Source organism: Stegodyphus dumicola, chromosome 5 (genome assembly GCF_044657685.1).
Source record: "Stegodyphus dumicola isolate Sdum_Otavi_A_Nest chromosome 5, ASM4465768v1".
NCBI lineage: Eukaryota > Metazoa > Arthropoda > Arachnida > Araneae > Eresidae > Stegodyphus > Stegodyphus dumicola.
In genome coordinates this window covers 5,243,093-5,248,767 of record NC_140772.1, presented here as the reverse complement: position 1 = coordinate 5,248,767, position 5,675 = coordinate 5,243,093, and the positions used below count along the sequence as shown (strand labels likewise).

At 30.9% G+C, this 5,675-nt stretch overlaps 1 pseudogene; it reads left to right on the top strand.

Annotated features, from left to right (window-relative positions):
- Window positions 1–4,415: 4,415 nt before the first annotated feature.
- LOC146997018 (ATP-dependent RNA helicase DDX19A pseudogene) lies at window positions 4,416–5,295 on the top strand (annotated as a pseudogene).
- Window positions 5,296–5,675: the final 380 nt, after the last annotated feature.

Below are 5,675 nucleotides of genomic sequence, written 5' to 3'. Positions count from 1 at the left end.
CTGGAGGTAAATGGCAGAGAAGAACTTTTTGAGTGTGAGAATTTAGATGTAAAGTGCAATACTGCAGATGAAACAAACTCAAACCAAGATAGTTTTTCCAATGCTAAAACTCTTGAAGAAACTGACGAGGAGAAATTTTCCACAACTCGCTTGAAAGCCTCTAATGAAAAATCCCAGGTAAGGTTTCATAATAAATTTTTGTTAAACTTGATGAGGCTGTCTTTGTAAAACTTGTACATCTGATGATTACTAAAAACATCATACATAATGTCTGGAGCACTCAAGCAGGATTATAAATACTTAATTTATCACTTTAACATTTCCAAAATGTTTTAGTAAAAGATGGATCTTTTAAAGCTGTAGCTATTATAACGAATAAAGGAGCTTTTAAGGTTAAACATCATGCTCCACGAGTGATAATTTTTCTGTTTTATTCACAGTTAGTTCATTCATATAATAGTTTTTATTTCAAAGTTAATATAAAATTGATTGAACTTATTTATTGGAATTAATTTAGTAAATGTAGTTGATTTTAATTGAACTAATAAATAAGGTACTTGCGTATTAATACCAATACAGCTGCAGATTTGGCGGTTTTTAAGTGCAGCCAATCTACACCTAAAATTTTTGCGACAAATCAAAGCACTTTTGTTCTGAGGTCGCTGGTCCTACTATATATTAACGACAACTTTATAACAGCAACCAATTTTATTTAGTTGGACTGTATCAAAACTAAAAAATCAAAATCGCTGAATTTCCGACCATACGGGATCAAAACATGTATGCTACGCTAGTAGTTCCAATTATGTTCATAATCTGAAGGTTCAGAGGATAAAGGAGAAAGAGGTCTCGAATTTAGTATTCCTTCAGTTTGATCAATTAGGCTAAAAATGCTTCATAGGTTAGTTTAGCATCGGAAAGAGTCCTTTTAAGATGAAATTTAATAGATTTGATTTCGGCCTCCCAAATTCCAAATTGGGGGCACAAGGAGGAATAAATTTCCAAAAGATATTTTCAGATGCCAAATACTTACCCAAAACTTCATCAGGGACAGGTACTAAAGAAGCAAGTTTCTTTAACTCTTTGTGAGCAGACAAAGCAGACTCTTTGTGAGCAATTACAAAAATAATTGCATTGTCACTAAACAGACATGAGCTTTTACCTTTATGCAAGAAAAATCGTTTTAAACATGCTGAGATGTTAAGTCGAATACTATTTCTAAATGAATCTTTTTTTGGTAACTAAGCAAACAAAGATTGCTATATAAACTTTATGTAAACTACCTTTCCTTTGATTTCTATATTTGATTACAAAAGGGCCTATTTTATAAAAAGCCAATAAATAAAGACAATAAATTTGTAAAAAGACAGTAATTTAAGAATTTACTATGCTTTCATGGTTCAACATCCTGATTCGCTGGTTCTTATCACGTGACCCCAAGCGATCTCATCTCACGTAAACTACACTACAAAAGTCTAATGCTCTCAGTAATTATCTACATTAATTTAAAGTTAAATCTTAATTTGGAACACACGTTTAAATGCAAGAAATATTTAAATTCGTACGAATAGCTTACTCAGAAATTATGTAAAACTGTAGTGCTTCACTTCGCTAATGCATTCTCATTAGAATTGATGAATTTAACCCTTGACTTTATCTTTTCTATATTTTTGGCTTCGGATAAGCGTTGTGATTGCATCCTAATCGACTTAATTACCGAAAATGGCCTTAGACATAAAACTGAACTATCTGATAAAAGTTCTATGTAATTATATGCCAGTATTGAAAGAAACAATCAATCTGATAAGAAAAAGCTGCGACTTTGAAATGAGGCGTAAAAGGTTACCAGCGAGGACATTCCGTTTGGCATCGGTTGTACCATTATTGGCGACTTTATCGCTTGTGCCGGCAAAACAGAAAAATACTGTAATTCATTGGATATGAGAATTTACAACCAGTCTGTTATTATCATATCTTTCTTCAAGTGCCTTAGAATATGTATGATCTATTGTTTGTATATGCTTTGCATTACCAATTAAACAAGATTGTAAATAAAACAATTTTTGAAAATCTGTTAATTGTCTATTAGATGAAATTAAAGCTACAAATTGGTTTTTAAATAAATTCCAGTCTTTGAAATTACCAGAAAATTTAGTAATGTTATTTTAGGCAATTTATAATTCAAGGAATTACTTCTTGTTTCTGGGATACTATTATTTGGATATTCACAATCATTCTTAGTACATAATGAATTATAAAGACATTTGAGGCTTACCTCAACATTGGTAACATCCGTCTCGATTTCTTCAAAAACAGCTTCGATGTCTGATACTTCTTCATCTTTGCACACTTTGTAATAATCCAAGCGAAGTTCATCACTTTGTTTACTTAACTTGCGCACGTTTTCTTGCAATACTTCTATTTGTTCGAAACCAAAATCATCACTTTTTCTACTGACAGACAACTTTAATTTGGTTATTTGTGCGTTACTACCTCCATGTTTTCTGTTCAAAATAGTTATGTCATCATTAGCCATTTTTATAAAAATTCTAATTAATTGCGGTGGATCTTGACCAGATGTTCTGAGGTCACTGGTTCTACTATATTTTAAAGACAACAGTACTATTCAGTTTCGAGGGCCATAAAAAATCGCCAAACTATTGTTGATGCCAGTGCTGCCAAAAATAATTGCATCAACCATGATAATTGTGGCAAGAGAGGAAGTATAATAGTAAATAACTATGTAAGATTGATGTTTTAATTTAGATGAAATGTTAATTTCATATAATACTTTTTTATTATTATAATTTATATGAAAAAGGCTAAATGACTGAATGGAAGCATAAGAGTAAATAACTATTTCAGATCATTATTATAATTTATATAAAAATTGCTAAACATAACTGAATAGATGCCTGCATCGCATTTTGCTACCGACTTATCGCTAAAGCATAATTTCATCTCGTTGGTTGTTCAAACGTAATTTTCTATAATGAATGATGCCTTTTCTTTGAAAATATTCTTGGTAAAGTGCAGAATCGCTCACTTATTTATTTGCCACTTTTTACAAGGGTAAAAACAATTGGATTTTTGTCAATTTTCTTTTACTTTATAAGTGAAAATAGGTCGATGTGTACATAAATAAAGTCAAGGGTGTGCACAGTGCCATTTTTGTGCAATTCTAGGGTTTCTTTTTTTGATTGAAAATAGGTCAATGTGCACATGGATATCGAGTATGTGCAATTCTTAAAAACGCGTCAAGCAGTGGGTATTTTGAGAACACTCAAACTTAAAGGTGGAGATAAAGAAATTTATAGGCAGTGTTTTGTCTTGGAGACCACCGTTGAAAAGCAACTAATAAGAAATATGGAGCAAACTCAAATGGATAAATTTTTAAATAATGTTTGATATGCTTTACATATTAAATTGATCTGTGTAACATTTTGAAATTATTAGTTTCTCTGAATTAAGATGTCTTTTGTCATCCACAGAAAAAAATTCGGACAGAAAATTGGGACAGAAAGCCAGGTTGGAGGTATACTTGTGAGAATGTACAGGCTCCAGTAATCATATAGTATGTAATCTACTGCTTTTAGTTAGTTATTTATTTCTTAGACTAAAACACTCTTTTTAAATTATAGCATGTAATAAAATAAAGGTGAGAAGACAGCAAATTTTAAGATCACCCTCTAAAAATAAATAGCTAAGTAATTAGATCACATATTACATGATTACCCAGGTGCTGGCCTTTCCTCAACCTGGCTCTGTTGATACAAACATATTCATGATGTAAAAACTTCACAAAATATGATTATTTATTCTGTCCTATTTACAAACCAAAGTCTAGATGGTAACTAAACAAGATGGTTCCAAATTGAAATAGATACTATTTCTCCACTGGGAACCATTTTCTACATTTAGTTAGTAGGTAACTTGTATATTCATGAGTTTTTGGACATAGAATTGAATACCATTTAATAAAAGGCATAATAATCATTTTTTTTTTTTTTTTTTTTTTTTTTTTTTTTGTGCAGCAATAGAGTTATAACTTTAAAGTAATGTGACGTAAGTAAAATAACTGCTTTTTATGATCTTCATACATTTTAATTATTTGGGACACATGCATTATATTTGTTATGATTTCAGTTTTTCTAAGTATGTCTTTGTCTTTGCATATGTTAGAATTTACAGAAATCTATATTTTGACATTTACATTTTCGATAGGCTTTATCATGGCAGATGTTGATGATTGGAGTCTTTCTGCTGATATACAAGAAAAGGGAACTTCGAAATTAATTGACAATTTAAATTCGGACGATCCTATTCCACCACCTGTGCCACCTCCAATACCTCCTCCAAAGATTCCTGATGAAGCATCAAAAGACTATGATGATAAAGATGATGAACCTGAATTAAATCCTGCTGAGATATCTGTGATGAAAAAACTTGTAATATCTATTTAATTGAAGTTTCTCATGATATAGATATCCAGAGAAATCCTAATTCATCTCTCTATTCTGTGAAATATTTTGAAGAATTGAATCTGCGACCTGAACTTCTTAAAGGTGTGTGTGGTATTGGATTTAATTCACCCTCAAAAATACAAGAGACTGCTCTTCCTACTCTTATTGCAGATCCTCCACAAAATATCAGTCTCAGAGTGGTACGCTTAAAACTGCTGCTTTTCTTTTGGCAAGTTTGAGCAGAGTGGACACAAATTTGAAATATCCTCACGTGCTTATTTTGTCCCCAACATATGAGTTAGCCATGCAGACAGGAAAAGTGACAAAACAAATGGCAAAATTTTGTCCTAACATTGAATTTTGTTTTGTTGTTAGAGGTGAGGTTTTGCAAAGAGGAGAAAAAATTATTGCTCATTTTATGATTGGAACTCCTGGTAAAGTTTATGATTGGGCAATGCGCTATAAGTTTTTTGATCTTAGGAAAATAAAAGTATTTGTTTTAGATGAAGCAGATGTTATGATCTCGACTCAAGGATATCAAGACCAGTCTATTCGCATTCATAAGCAGCTACCGAAAGACTGTCAGATGCTGCTGTTCTCAGCTACTTGTTCTGAAGAAGTCATGGAATTTGCAGAATTGATTTTTTCTGATCCTATTATAATTAAACTGAAAAGGGAAGAAGACAGTTTGGATAATATAGATCAGTATTACATAGTATGCAGAGATAAAGAAATTTCAAGCTTTGTGTAACATATATATGGTACTGTGTCAATAGGACAGGCTATTATATTTTGCCATACCAGGAAGACTGCATCTTGGTTAGTTGAATAGCCATTCTCAATAGATTTAGAGAAGGAAAAGAAAAAGTAAGTAACAATTCTTGGTAAGATGCTCTATAATTATAAAAGTAAAATTTATTTATGAAAGCAGTGTTTGCTTTTCAAAGAATAAAAATATTAATTTACCTTTAATCAAACATGGTATTAGTATTCGCATCATTCAAATGAGTAATTTTCTAAATTTTTGAAATTTCTGAATTTAAAGAAAAAGAATAATGAATTATTGATATATATGTTGTTTAATTATTCTGTGTATGGTTAGTCATTTCTTGGATTTTTGTCATTATGTTTCCCAATAAAAATATTTGCAAGTTATTGCGATAGAAATTTTTTAAAGTTAATTTTAATCACAAAATATAAATGGACAAAAAA